The following is a 16,130-nucleotide window of genomic DNA, read 5'->3' as shown; positions in this document are numbered from 1 at the left end:
AAAAGATAACACATCCTTTAGATTGAGAAAAAATCTAAGTAAATAAAAAACAGCAGAAGCTTGCCTGTCCTCCAAATGCCTCAGAAAATTGCTGATGTACTGAGCTGTTTTTTCATTGATGGGTTTAGAGTTTATTTAATAGTGGCACATTCTTGTTAAGTCACAGCGACTGATTGCTTTTATGTTCTACTGCACTGGCTTTTGTATTTCAACTTAAATAAATAAATATGTCTCTAAATAAGTGAGACACTGAGACATGCAAAGAAAACTTACCAGTCAGAAAAAAGGCCTATTTCTGTTCTGTCATAGTCAACAGAATAATATATGGTGCATTTATTTATTTTCAAAGTATGTATAATTTATTCCAGGGAGAAAAGTGTTGAGGATTTTGTCAATTCTCAAGTCACATTTTGAGACAATTTCTTCTTTTTTGCTGACCTAATTAAATATATACGAGCAAAAACTGACAGACACAAATCTTGGCAGACCTAGAAACATCCTCTAGCACAGGCTAAGACTCGCTCCTACTGTCGACGGAGATTCGGAATGAAAGAGAGAGAGCGGTTATGAGTTCTTTTGACACTTGTGAAAAGCCCTCTGGTCATTTCAGAATCTCGATTTAGGAGTAATTACACCGCTTATTTATTTGAAAAGCTAAACTCCAGAACTGTAAAATAGTTCTCTGCATATAACACGATCCATAAGAAATATTCTCGTATCAAATTATGCAGCACCCCATGAATGTAATATGCACTTAACATGAAATCTTTTCCTTCTTTACTGGCTCTTATCTTGTATCATTGCTTTTAATACCCTATCAATCCAGCAAATCATCAAAAAATGATATTAGACTGGTGAGTTGAGTGGTTTTAATGCCAAAATTATTGTTCTTTGATATAAACGTTGACACAGAAAAGGGGTTTTGGCAGAAATATGACTATTCTTGCTCATTTTGCACAGGACCCTTTTTATTTCAATGGCATACTGTGCATAAGAGAAGCGTGCGGTTCTCGGGATAATTGTTCTTTTCATAGTAAGAAAGGGTATATCAATTAAAAATAAATAGTCTTCGTAATTATTATTCCAACACACAGTGGTCGACCTGCCATTGAAGGAACCAAAACAAAAATCAAAAGCAAAAATCAAAGCTGTGGTAGTTACCTCCCCGTTCAATGTAAGTATTGTAGCGACATCAAACCGCCACAGTCTTTATGCTTATGCTTCAGTACTTACAAAAAACATCTACAAATGGGCTAAATGGGAAAACGCAATATTTTTTATCATCAAGCTAATACAATCTTTTATAGACTCTGTGCCCAACAGTTCAGTCACAGACTTTGCATTATTAAGAAGTTGAATTTTTATTTTTTTTCCGCATACATTGAGTTTAATTTATACCATTGCATGTAAAATAAGAAAGAATTGAGCCAAGAAGCTTGATCTGCCAGTATGTGTTTGTAAGGTTAGCATCAGGTAGCACTAGTCGCGTTCTCATCAGTATTCTGCAACATGTTTTTGTGGCTAGTGCTGAAGAATTCAAAACATTCATATGTCAGAAGGAAACATTAGCATATTCACATTTCTTTCTCTCCATTATCTCTTTACAATAATATCTTTCATTTTGATCTGTCCCAGTGGTACAGAGAGATCAGTTAATGTACACGTTTAGATGGGTATGTGTTCTTTATGATGTTCTTGATGTAAAGGGAGTCTTTAACCAAGCTGACCCCCACCTCTGTGTGTTCATATGAATATGAAGACATGTGAAGATGAGTCTGGTCTCATGGAGTAGCTGGTGGGAGGAGAGAAAGACGGATATATTATGGCTTTTTATTTGACAGAACAATGAACTTTTACTTCCTGAGTGTGAGTAGCTGTGTGTGTGGCTACAGTGCAGTTATGTTTTAAAATGCATCATAAGTCACTGATACAATTACATTTTTCTGACAATGGATTATTTACTCACCCTTTTGCTCTTCTAAACATGCATGCTGTTATTTTTTTCTCTCTAATGAACACAAAAAATAATTCCCACTAATAATCACCGGAGTACTGACTCGCTGCACCTGCACTCCCTCATCAACACACCCTTTAAATGCCCCGTTCACCTTTCACTCCTTGTCTGGTCTCGTTGCAGTATACACTGTCTCCTGTCCGTCTTCCGTCCATCATCCTGATCCAGATCGCCTGTCTTCGTGTTCACTCATCACCTGCACAGAGAATCCACTTCATTCATCGCCAGCTAAGTCACCATCATCATCATTCTTCAAGTCACCATCATCTGGTTCCCGTTGTTCCACCACCACTCTGCTTTTAATAAACACTGTGTGCACCTAAACCTGTCTGTCTCCTCCTGTGTTTGTGACATAAGTATTATTTAAAGTAAGTCATTCAGATTTGGAACAAAATGTGTGCGTAAATAAACGGAGAATATACATTTTTGGTGAACTATCCATTTAAGGACATCCCATAGACCTTAGTCTGACTAGACGCCATATTTAATTTAACATGGAGGCTGTGAGAGACAGTCTTGACATGCACTGCATAAAGGTCTTAGACCGTGTGCAAAAATCACAACTTTCAAAACTTTGGAGTTTTTGTCTACTGTAAGGTCTTTGGTCCTGTATTTCCAATATCCCACAACCCTAACTGGCATGTACCTCTGTCCCTTACAGCCTTGATTCATTCCTGTCAAACATTAAATAAGGCACTACCCTAACTAAGGTCTATTATTTCCAGTTTGTTTTAATAGCAAGTTGTGACAGTTCTCCCAGCTTCAAACTAAAGGTCAGTTTAAGCACACATCAATCTCCATTTTTCTCTTCAATCAGACAACATTAGCCAGTCACAAATGTTTCAAACATAGCATCTTTCTCTTCTCATCTCAAGAGGACGCTCCTTACTCCAAAGTAAAGCTTTTAATTTCACCCACACATGGTGCGTTTACAGATTCATGAGAATTCAAATATTCCAAATAAAGTGTAGCGAATGAGGGCGGGGGCAGGCAGAACCATGAAAACACATCAGATTTATTCCCCTTGTCTTGTTTACTGGGCCACGGAACATTGGATGCAAACAGAATGCAAATTCATTTGATTGAATCAGGTGATGCAGAGGTAATTGTATTTGGAGAAATGTCCAAGACTTCTTTTTTTTTCTTTATTATTATCAATGGGGGAGGGGTTCTTTATGAAATCCATCTTAAACAAAAGCTATCATCACTCCCAAGCCTTGTGCTGCTCCTTTGTCATTTGCGGATGTGGATGCATCTTTAATTTCCTTTCAATTAAAAGTAAATATGAGGTTTTCTTTTTTCTTCCCCCCCACTATGAAATCTAAACAAGAGGAGTCAACATGAGCAGACAGGTGAAGAATATTCATTTAGTTGCTGTCTGATTCAACATGTTCAGAGTCACTGTTTTAGATGGGATATTTTCTATAAACTTCTTCCTGTCTCCCAATGATGCACATTCTATACAGTGGCTGCATCTGAAATCGCATACTTCCCTACTATAGTAGGCGAAAAATAGTATGCAACAAAAGAAGAATGTCCGAATTCACAGTACTCATAAAAGAGTAGGCAAAAAGTACCCAGACGGCCTACTACTACCGATGAGATTCTGAAGTTTGCATACGACGGACATACTATCCCATGAGGCCACGGGAGAGGATTTATGAATGGCAGTGAAGCGACGTAACTGACGCTGGCAGGTCATATGATAATGGCAACATGGTGAATGTAGTATGTCCGGATTATTTTCATACTACATACATTCATACTACATAGAACATACTTTTTTAGCGGTCGTGAAGTAATAACATATTCAAAATAAGTACCTACTCAAGAGAGTATGCGATTTCGGATGCAGCCTGCATGTGTGTGACCTCTTACCAATGGCCGTGTTATCTTAAAGAGATACAAAGGTCAGAGTCATGGTCGAGCGCTTAGCAAATGTGCTTTGACATATTGAGCTGTGGTGCTCAAGTGAACACTGCGACTTTGAATCTGACTTGTTACATTTCCAGGATTTATTCTTTCCTGTTTTCTCCATAATCTCCTATAATATCTCTCCCTGGAATACATACATATATTAAGCTGGGAATAAAATTAAACCCCATCAATACAGCACACTCTGGTCATTCTGTTCTAAGCAGTGTTAGTGCTGCTGATATTTCTTTGCCTGTTGCTGTCAGTCTTAAAATTAGGCCCGATGCTGAGCGTCCATGGATGTATCTAGGACTGTTGAATCTGTTGTTTTTGATATCGGCATTAGAGCAGATCAGTCAAGTACATAATGGTGGAATTATGAATGTGTCAGTCACTCTCAATATCAGCAGTTTAAGAGCCCTCTCAGAGTCAACAACACAACAACTTCAAAAACAAACCTCTCTCTCCGCACCCCTCACTGCTCTCAATGGCTTTTAACAGTGTTCACTGGCTGCAATGAAACATAATACATGACCCTCGTGCTTGAGTAGACAAATACAGATAGATAGCAATTACGTGAACCACAATCAATAAAAAAAATTCTGCCAACTTCCCGGGCTATTTTTGCTCTTCAGATGTGCTCCCGAAAATTAGGCTTTGTGAAAATCAAAACGCTTTAAATCAAACTGTGTCTTGGGCCCGCTGTAACAAAAACAAGAAGCATATTCAATTTACTAATTTCGGATGAGGAAGGACACTAGTTCAACTTAAGTAATACCGAATAAAGGGTTTGATTGAATTTCAGTGATGTCATTATGGGGTCACATTTCAATGTGTAATATGATATAAATTTAGTTAAGGCCGCTTTCCTCTTCTGCGGGGTCTGTTCGGCTTGTGCTTTTAAGCTGCAGTGTATCTCTCAGCACGCTTGATGATGGATAGCTACAGGTCTGCCCATTGCGTTAGTGCTCATTAAAGTTTGTCCTGATGCCATTGTCATGACGACACGAAAGCTAAATAGAGGTCAGGGTCATTTTAACTGTATACCGCAACAAAAGAGGTACACAAATGTGTGTTCGCAGCTAAGACGCCAAATTCTGTACAAGTTAAGTATTCTGTACAAGTTAAGTTCTGTTGCGATTTGGCTTTATTGTCCCGGAAAACTCAATTATGCATATTTTAGAAATAATATATTATCCTTTATAAAAAATATACATACACAAATGAATGTGTGTACACCAATCTGATAGTTGTAGTGTTTGAAAATTTGGTGCATTTATTCATGTTTCATATCTGGGATTCCTGAGATCCTAAACCTGGTAATGTAAAAAAAATTCATGGACAACATGTGAGGAATTTTATAAAGTTTTTTTTAGCTGTTCTCATAAGATTTGGCCTAGTCATAAAGGGTCATTCTGACACGGTAAATTATTTTTTGAGCTATTTAAAGGGACATTGAGGGCTCTGAGACCCCAACAGAACACGAGAGTTAAAACCCTTATGTGTTTAGCCAATCTCTCTTTTCCTGTCTAACCCTAACCCATGTTTTTAGTTTTTTTGTTTGACCTTTAAGGTTACTAACAATGGACTACTTAAAATATTGTTTTGGAGGGGTGTATCTGTTGTATTTTATCTCCTGTCTTTTTTCTCTCTCTCTCTATTTTTGCACAGCCCAAGGTGAGCCAACACAGCACACCTCCTTGTTCTCCTGTGTGATTTCGTTTTTTTGACCCCATGCTGTCGGAAGAATTTTGAATAACAGACTCCTGCATGCTACTTGTTTTCAGCAAGGCCTCATGTAATATGGATAGGGGTGGCACATTTATTGAAGTTTGATTTAAAGTGAGGGGCAAAAAAAGAGATCTTGTCATAAATTATTTTACTCATATCCAGCCCTGGCGATATATGTTGGATTGTTAAATAATGCATCAGCCAGCTCGTAATTAGGACAACAATAGTCGTTTACCAGTAGAAGAAAACTCAAGCCGTGTCTTTCGTTTCCCCCTTGGTTTTCAAATGAACGCAGAAGACACCTGAGTGATCTCTCTGCAACACATTTCTCCTCTCTAAATGGCAGGCAGTGTTTTAAATTCATATTTCACTCTAAATGATATAGGTTATCATTCCGCCGCTCATTATCATTTAGACACAAAATAAGCAGCAGTAATGTGCCCTGGAATGCAAGTCACCAGCCTAATGTTACTCCCAATAATATACATGCATATTTGTCTCCGTGATTATTGCCAGCCACGGCGCACGTCGTTTGATTCTAATGCAATGTGACAAAATGTAAGAACACTGTAAAAGAGAGGCAAACACTCAGGAGATAGTGAATTAATTATATATCGCCTCGTTTTTTTTCGCCGCTAGATAACACCTTTGGAGGAAGTGTCCAGGTGCATTAATAACCTGACAGGACAAATGGGCAATCTCCCACGTCGAGCCATTACTGCACATTTATCAGTGACCCGCACGCTTTCCACGACTACAGTTAGAGTCCGTGGAAGTGTGTTTAGACAAAGACAAAGGCATTACCTGCATGGAAACCCCTCGTGCTATTAAAGGCTTAGCCCTGGTGATGTGAACTGGATATTAAATATCCTTTATCTTAAATTTCCCTCTCAGCCTCGGGTAAGCCGATATCTCTCCGCGCCTCACCCTCATATTGCTCTATTGCTGTAATAAATACATAGATATCAATGGTGGTAAGTTTGTCCCAGTCTGAAAAGATTACGTGCGCCCGGCCTGCTTTAATAATGTACGACGGCTTTATGTTTATGTATAAAGGAGGAGTTGTGTAAGAGAGCTCGCCGGTGAATGACCATTGTTCTGGTGACACAGCGAAGCAGTTAAGTGCACAAACGCGGGGGGTAGTGCAGGCCATCTGGTGCTCCTGAGGGAGCACGCTCACCTGTATTTGATCCCTTACTCTCGCTCTCTCTCTCACCTTCTGTCTCGCAACTTTCTTCAAGGCTTGTGCGGATGGCTCGTCGGGAGCTCCCTCCGGCTCGGTCCCCAGAGCCCGCGGGGTTGATGAAATTAACCTGCGCGTAGAGCTCTTTTCTCCCTCGCCGCCTCCGAGTTGTACCGAGACGGATAGAGAGCGACTTTAAAGAGTCGTGCTTCCATTTCCACGTCAAACCGTTCATCTCGATTTCCATTTTCCCAGCGCTGCCTCTCCGCGTGGCATTTTTAGCTCTCAAGAGCTTGTTCGCCAAAACGAGGCTTTGAAAATGACATGGAAAATGTGTTTTTCCAATATCCCACAACCCTAAGGCTGTAGATACTCATTTGTGTCAAGGATTACTCAGTAAAACAGTAACGTGTCAGGGCCTCTTCCTCCAAACCATAGGACTTTATCCATCCACGTTAAATCATCCTTCTCCAAATACTCACACCCTTTTACATCACCCCTAACCGGCCTGACAGGGAGCAATAAATCTGATGTGCACACTAGCTTTAACCAACTCCTGTACGATAAGGTTTACAAATGCTACGGCATCCATTACACAAACGCAGGGGTGAGTCGCTAGAAATACGAGGAACCGGCTCATAACTCTCTTATTATGAATAGCCCCAAACGAAAGGTCATGGTCATGACAACCATGTGATGGATGTCACCAGTGCCCAATTAAATCTCTCTACAAAAAAAGGCGCCTCCCAGCGCTCCAGTCCCTTATTAAATATGAAACTGCTAAATCAACAGTCAGAGGCATGGGTGCTGTTTTCTCATCTTCTTTTGGACAAGTGCTGGCCCAGCTGTGAATTATTCATGCTGTTGATAAGAGGGTCAATAACATAACAAATCCTCCTTATTAATGTTAGTAGCGAAGCCCAAAGGTCAGTCCGTAACTTTTCCGATGTTTCGACTTTTCGTTTCTAGACAAACACAGAAAGCAACGGCGTAAATCTGTGTTTGTTGGCAAGCAAATATTAGCCGAGCAGCAGCAAAAAGCTTTTGATTCATAACTGCCTCCATCGTTTCTATCTGCTTCCCCTGTGTCTCTCATGTGATGTGTGTCTATCACCATTTCCGTTTGCTTTACGGGTATCTGGCCTCCACGCAGTGTACGTTATCCTCTTGAAACAAAGAAGAGAGGAGTAGCATACGAGATGAACGCTTGAAGTGAGGTGCGGACAGCTGTTGCACACTACCTGAAATGCCAAGGCACGGGGTTACATCGAAAGCTTGTTAGTCTCTCTGCTTGACCACATAAAACTAAGATGAATGTGAACCATAAGATGTGTTTCTTTCTTTCATTTGGCTGAGCCCACACCGCTTCTTTTTGCTTCGTATAGGCAGCACAGGAATATAGATGATGATAATAATAATAATGTCATTTTGGACCGGAATCTCTGTCATTACCTGCTGTAAAGTGCTTCTAATTGATATCTCTGGAGAGATAATGATTGCAATGCCCTCCAGGAAGATATTATTACAATATTAACCTTTGTATATACTTTTATGCAGAGAACTCTGGAACATTAAGTGATCTGTAAATCTTACTTGTGCACTAATGCCGCTGTGGAAGAATGGCGTTTTGGAGGCGTGCCCTTTCGCTGATTAACTATGTCCAGGGTTTTGGTCACTGTGTAGAAATGGATGATGGGGTGAAGCCATTTTGCAGACTGAGAAAAGGTTTTTGACTGAAGGACTACCAAGATTTTGTTTGTCCTCCTGCCAGATGGGCTTAGAGAGGTGGACGCCCCGTGGACAGGGGCGGTCAGTCCAGAAGTATATGTGAAAAAGATGCTATTTTTGGACAACACTGTCGCCCCACAGATAATTGGGACCCGCCGCGGTCGCCCGTTCCTGCTCTTTGGCAGTGGATCGGCCTGACATTGTATCAGCAGTGGCTGGCAGCATTCTGACAACACAGGACAAACACTAGGGGAATGTTGCGGAATGGCACACTGCGAAGAGGGAAGCACCGCAGATGCAGCTGAGAGGAGAGCAGCTACAGCAGACTGTTTATGTATTTACTGATATTGCACTGTAAAAAACATACACGCAGATTTAATGATTAAGAAGCAGAAACACACTCGCCAGAGAGATTCTTTTGCACTGCCACAGAGAACAACTACATATTTTCAGTTGACATACTGCAAATGAAAACAAATTAATTCAGGGAATGCCGAGTGTGTCTACAGAGAGAGAGAGAGAGAGAGAGAGAGAGAGAGAGAGAGAGAGAGAGAGAGAGAGAGAGAGAGAGAGAGACTGGATGGTGGTGGCAGCATAGACAATGATTTAAACCCATGACATTGAAAACGCATCCAAAATTGTATCTGTAGGTTTGGGAGACTCAGGATGCAGGAAGTAATTGTGAACACATACTAGGTGACCTTTGCTCATGGCTGTCTGGTGGGGCTTCTGTGGCAAAAAAGAAAAGAAAAGAGTCCTGCAGTACTGCCTCTGGCCTCTAGAAAGCGCACTACTGTTGTAACCCTCCATGTTACCCATGTTTACAGTGTGCCTCCACAGCACATAATGCAAGCTCATGCTAAATACTTTATAAATTATTACTTATGGTCACCAAGTAGGCTACACATTAAATTGATCAAAAGTGAAATATATTTATGATGTTACAAAAGGTTTCTATTTAAAATAAATGCTGTTATTTTGAACTTACTATTAATCAAATAATCCAAAAGTTTCCATACAAATTTTAAGCAGCACAACTTTTTCAACATTGGGGAAATTAATAAATGTTTTTTAAAGCAGCAAATCAGCATCTATCTAATGTATATATATATTCAAAAGTTTGAAGTCAGTGAGATTATTTAATTAATGTTTTTATTATTATTAATTAATTTCATAAATGTCTTTTTTATCAACTTAATGTTCCTTTGGTAAATATATATATATTTTTATTTTTATTTTATTTTTTTAAGAAATTATCTTAGAATGATAAATAAAATAGATTACAACAGAAACCAGTTATAATATGTAAAATGTAATAATATATCACTGTATTACTGTTTTTACAATGAAATCTAAAATAAATATCATGACAGGGTGGGGAGGACAAACAGCTCAAATGCATTGGCTTTTCTTTTACGTACAATTAAGTTTTGAGAATTCTATTACACACACGCGCGCACACACACACACACACACACACACACACACACACACACACACACACACACACACACACACACACACACACACACACACACACACACACACACACACACACACACACACACACACACACACACACACACACACACACACACACACACACACACACACACACACACACACACACACACACAACCAGTCAAAAGTTTGGAAACATTACGTTTTTTGTTTGTTTTTTTTTACTGTTTTTATTTGCATTTATTTAAAAAAAAAAAAAAAAAGGGAAAAAAAAACTTTATGTTTCCAAACTTTTGACTGGTTGTGTGTGTGTGTGTGTGTGTGTGTGTGTGTGTGTGTGTGTGTGTGTGTGTGTGTGTGTGTGTGTGTGTGTGTGTGTGTGTGTGTGTGTGTGTGTGTGTGTGTGTGTGTGTGTGTGTGTGTGTGTGTGTGTGTGTGTGTGTGTGTGTGAAACTTAATTGTACATAAAAGCTGTTTGTCCTCCCCACCCTGTCATGATATTTTTTTAGATTTCATTGTCCAAGGCTAGTTGATGACCTAGAAAGATTCCTCCCTGCCGCTTAAATTAGTTGTTTCATACTTTTGTCACAAAGTCTGTGGTTTTCAAAGATGATGTACATAACTGTTGCGATGCTGGGAGATAATTCGCTGATAATTTGACAAGTTGCTACCACACTGATGTGTCGTGGTGTATTTTCTTTACAAAACATTGCATTCCTCTTTTTATTCTCACTCTGCTATTGTTCTCCACAGCTCCTGAGCTGACATTAACCCACTAAAGCAGGCCTTTGTTCTGGGTAACTGGAGAGCATTGCTAAGTGTACGCAGAGGTTGGTGTGACTGAACCACTTGTGCGGTGTGGCCGTGCCTTGCACTTTACGCTCGGCGTGATCCACAACAATAGCACATAATAGTAAAAGAGACCAGAACAGATAGGGCACTGATGGTGGGGAGAGATAGCAGGTGGCGTATTGGATATTTACAGTGATTTCTTCCTTTGGAGTTTATTTACATTTTTTTTTTTTTTAGCTAGATTTGTTTCTGTATTAAAGAAAATACAATTAGATTATGTATTCATTTATTAAATTAATGACTGGAGTATTTGCATCTCAATTTTAAAAAAAGAAAAGCTGACCAAGGAATTTATTCTTACTTGCAGCAACTTTTTGATGTTAAAAGTCCATGTGAACCATCACATGGTACAGTTTATTTAGTTAAGCTGTCGCAGTGCCGCAAATGATTTGCAGTTTTACTGTACACAGTGTTGGGCGAATGCAAGCCACACACAACTTAATGCAGCAACTGTGGTCGTATCCCAGCACCTCACCATAATCTGACCATTAAACAGTAAGTGGGGGAGCAAGGAGGAGAAGACCGAAGAGGTACGCATGTCCGGTGGAAGTCATTGATGGTCTGCAAGGTTCTAATTATGTGCTAATAGCCACTGAGGAGGTCATTTGGAGCCATTAGCAAGCGCCTGTAGGTAGTTAACGGCCCACAGCATAACCCAGGCTCCTTAATGCTCCCACGGAGGCCGTTAGTTCACTGTCACCAAACGGCAGACGCCTCATTACCATGATTAGAAACCAATTGATAGGTAATAGTAAAATATGATGGCTCCCTTTCACAGAAATATGGACCTTAAAGAGGAGGCGAGTCTGTTTGAGCTGGGGCAAGTGTGATGAGTACATGCTAAGGGGTTTTGTTCATCATTTTCAGTGTGCAGTAAAAAAAAAGTAGTAATTTTGGAGAGGTTTAAGTTGAGTCTTGTGAGTCAACGTTCAGTCTTTTGCTTTTCCGAGTCTCAAGACTAAGCTTAAGAGAAGCCAAAGTTATAATGAAGCAACTAAGACATTGATTAGCCAGCTATTTTTCCCCAATGCTAATGTTGTTGTGTTGTAGCTCCTCTTGTGAAGCAAACTCTCACACAGTGGCTTCTTTTAGTAAGAGACATAAGAGTGATGGATTCTCAAAACGGCCTGGATATTTTAAGCATGTAATCATTATTAAATCTCTTATGCTCAACATTGTCAGTAATCAATTTGAGTCAGATGTTTTCATTTAGATATATTTTGTCTCCTCCAGCCAGACATTGATTCAGATGATTTAAATTAGCATTGGTCCAGTTATCAGTCATAGACATTATACACTTCTCTAAGTTCATCAACGGCGGGTGGGATTTTGGAGGAGCGTTCAGATGCATTATCTAAACTGTGGCCTGAAGAATATGGAGAACGTACAAACGTATAGTCTCATCAGATGCTGAAAACCTAGAAGTCGGCTCTAAATATTTGCTTCTGTAATATTTGACTAAATCATCGTCAGACTTGTACTGTAGATCCGCCACACATGTATTCCACTCCCAGATGAAGAGGAAGGGAAACAGTAATGGAGTTGAGAGAGCTTCGCAGAGGGCTCACATAAGGGACCAATGTATCAGATCCTGATGAGAGGATATGGAGTAAATACGCCATAGAGTGTGTTTGTTATGCTAGTGCGCCTAGTTAGCCGATGTCATACTTTAAAGAGTAATTGATGTGATTCTTAAGTGCAATTTTAAAAGTTTAGAGTCACAGAAGGTTCAGAAAATCAGATTGTTTGAAATTGTGCTCACTCGCTTCTCATTAAATCAGTCACTGTGATACTTTGAGAACATTTCTTCATCAAAGACCTGGAACAGATTATGCTCAGAGAAACTCAATTTAAAAAGTAATGTAGCCCCCCTCCCCTCCTTCCATATGAGAAAACCATTCTGGTGTGTTTGTATGTAGATATAAACTAGGCACAGCATTAAACCATCAGACTGCTCCTGGATAAAATGCTTATGCAGTCATTTATTTGCTCTGTCTTAAAGTGACACTCGCCCCACATCTCTCTCTCTCTCTCTCTCTCTCTCTCTCTCTTTGTGGCTGATTAGGAGCACATCACTTCCTTGGTCATTGCTCCCTTGAATTAATTTGATAAACTTGTGAATTATCTGGACATCTGCTAAAAGATGCTAAATAGCTGCTTTCAGAGGCCAAGTAGATGGAGAGAACTAACATCTTCATAGTTTTTTGTCCTTTTCTGAACACTGGCATGTCTGTTTTAGAGGCCATACTGTCTTGGACAGATACCAGACGCAGTGCTGATAGGCTCATACTTAAATTCCTGTCAGAAAGAATTTTGGAGAAACTATCATACCCAGCCATTACTGTTTTATCTTTCCATGTAACTGTTCAAACCTTGAGTCATTTTTTTTTTTTTTTTTCTGTGGCTGACACTTTGTTAGCGGTTATGAGCGTGTATTGAAAATAAAATGTGCAGTGTTTGCATGCACTTTGATGTCTTGAAATATTTACACTGGACGTGTGTGGTCTTGGTCTAATAGTATAAACAAACTCTGTGGGTTACTCTCTGAGTAGTGTATTACCCACAACAGCTTTGTCAGTGTCGCAAAAATAACTAGTCCAGCTTTAGTGACGCCGAAATGCAAAATGAGCAGCCCACAAATCTCAGCTTTACTGCAGGAAATATCAGTATTATATCACTATATAAGTGAATTGACTGACTGTGTGTATGGGTATTGGGTACTGTCCTGGAGTGTGATTTAAAGCTATTTAAAACAATATTCTTCATTATTTCCTAAGATATGCAGTTTTCATTACCTCATATTAATTGAGAATCTACATGGATTTTTTTGGTACTTTAAAATTCATTTGTCACACCAAAGGAACATGTAAAATGAACTAGTGAAAGAAAGAAAAAAAAGATTCAAATGGTGAAAAAGATTTAGTCTAGATACAGTCAGAGCACCTAAAATATAGGCTACAGTTTCTTTTAAGCATCATATTTTAATTAAATAAAAAAGCTCATGAACATGCTTTGTGTTTGATATATATATATATATATATATATATATATATATATATATATATATATATTGTGTGTGTTTGTTGTGTGTTATAAATATTATGTGCATATAAATATTTCTATAATTTGAAATATACAGATTCCAAGTATTACCAGTAAACAGGTTGCCTATTGTTAAATACACAAACAAATGAAGAAACATTAAACCACAGGTCACTACATCTGATTAACTAAAAGCTTTATCTTTAAATCTTTCAGGAAAAATAAAATAAAAAATGAAACGATGCCTTGAGTCCTCCCTCCTCCCCTAGTGCACCTGTTGCTCGCGGGCAGTGTGGAGTCACGTGACTTGAGCCGTCAGGATCTTTCGACCTTTTGATTCCTGATTCAAGTTGATATTTGCGGAGACAAAATGATCAATCTCGAATGCTGCCCTTCCAAACACACCAGACAACGTGACAATTTTACCTCATTCTCTTCCTTTTCCACCAAAATCCATAAAATGGATAGCAGACAAACCGAACGCATACACATTTGTTTGTTAGCGTAAAAGCCACAGAGAAGTAAACAGACAAGAAACACAGACGAGCGATTCACTTTAACAACAATACAGCTGCCCTACTTTATCCGCAACAAATGTATTCAACTTAATTTAACCCCAAGCACTTAAAAATAAACGTTAAATAGACACACTCGTTTGTGCAGCAGATCTCTGCCCTATATTGTTAGGAAAGTGCATGTTGAAGTCCATATGGCAACTTCCTTTTGACCTGCTTTCCCGTCCTCGTCGTGTATTGTCAGGCCTGTCACCGATAAAGAATCACTTGACTTGCTATAACAAGTTCAAAAGAAACAGAGAATCCATGAAGAATTGAGTAAAGGAACACCCCTACTGCTTTCGCTATCATTCCCATAGAGATAGTGATATTATTGATGGGATGGTTATGCTAATTTCTTTAGAGGCACAACTTTTATTTTGGAATTTGTTCAAAAAGGAATTTCATACACATCAGACTGGAAAATGCGGGCTGAATTCCTGAGCGTTTAAGGGGCAGCATGGGAATCTGATTTTCATAGTGAATAATGAATGTGCTATCTTTTAAAACGTGTGTTTTGTCTGGAAAGAAAATAAAGAGAAGGCAAGCCTTTGCCTTTGGGATTTAATAACGATTAATGCTCCTTTGAACACACTAAATATCACAAACACACAACTGTGTAGTGAAGCAACAAGAGAAAGAGGAAAACCTTCCTCTTTACAACTTGTCACATGATAAAACGCTTCTCTGGATCCCGTTAGGAGGATTAAGGCTTTTGTCCTGACTGTGTAAATATGCCGTTTCATTAGATGTCACCAGGTCCTAATACAGAAGTCATTCATAATCAGTCTTGATTTGATTTTTCTAATTAGAAAGGTCCTGGTGTAAAAAGAACTGCGTGATGATAACAAACATAAATACATACAAATATTAATATATTAATTAGATTCCTATTATAGGCCTATTTTAGTAGGCTATATATATTTTTTTTTTTTGAATTTTTCTTTTTTCCCACATGTGCACGACATTATGTGCTCCGTGGAAAATGAAACTGTAAAGTTAAGTAAAGGAGTTTTTTTTTTAAAGTTTTTTTTAAATTATTATTAGGCTATTATAAGCACCTGCTCCCTCTTCATTCTTTTGATTTACCCGGTATATATCAGAATCAATATAATCAATATAATATTCGATCGATAATCAATCAATCAATCAATCCATCAATTATCTCATCCTTTTCCTTTTCTCCAAAGTCACGCGTACTCGCATGTATTGGATATTATTTTATTATTAGCCTATTATTATTATTATTATTATTATTACCAAAGCCTCCCATAATTACAACATAATCATTATATAATCCCACAACAAAGAGTTTATTGAAACAGTAGCTTTTTGTCAACTGCCGGGACACTGAATGTACAATTGCGTTATTCTGCGTCCTCGCGTAAAAGCAACATCGGCCTGAGCGCTGAAGTTCAGCCCCAAAAAAAGTTTCATGTCCTCGCCGAAGTACCTTTTCAGAGGACCTTCTCCCACGTCTCTGAGCGCGTGTCTCGACCGCTGTCTGGACCCCTTTTCCTCTTTCTGTGATGAAGAGGGAGGTTGTTGGTTAGGCTACGCGCCCCGCTGAGCGGCAATTTCATCTCATATTTACAAACTGATAAGCTTTCTCGTGCATTTGTTTTAAATATGCGCTCCTGTGTGACGCGTT

General features: G+C 38.9%; 2 long non-coding RNA genes across 4 annotated transcripts in view; one reads left to right on the top strand and one right to left on the bottom strand.

Annotated features, from left to right (window-relative positions):
• The window catches only part of LOC309492886, a 132,117-nt gene extending 129,799 nt beyond the window's left edge, over positions 1-2,318 (top strand). For all 3 annotated transcript variants that reach the window (XR_014203744.1, XR_014203745.1, XR_014203746.1), the window contains one exon: positions 2,138-2,318. This is a non-coding gene — a long non-coding RNA (uncharacterized lncRNA). The remainder of the gene's footprint in view (positions 1-2,137) is intronic.
• On the bottom strand, positions 1-16,062 carry LOC309492889. The gene is made up of 3 exons (XR_014203749.1): positions 15,933-16,062; positions 2,109-2,210; positions 1-1,792 (listed from the first exon to the last, which is right to left on the bottom strand). It is a non-coding gene; the product is annotated as an uncharacterized lncRNA (long non-coding RNA).
• Between the last annotated feature and the right edge of the window lie 68 nt (positions 16,063-16,130).

Source organism: Leuciscus leuciscus (genome assembly GCF_965113295.1).
Source record: "Leuciscus leuciscus genome assembly, chromosome: 2".
Classification (NCBI taxonomy): Eukaryota; Metazoa; Chordata; class Actinopteri; order Cypriniformes; family Leuciscidae; genus Leuciscus; species Leuciscus leuciscus.
Note: the sequence above shows the minus strand (reverse complement) of the source record. Positions and strands in the feature narration are given on the sequence as shown.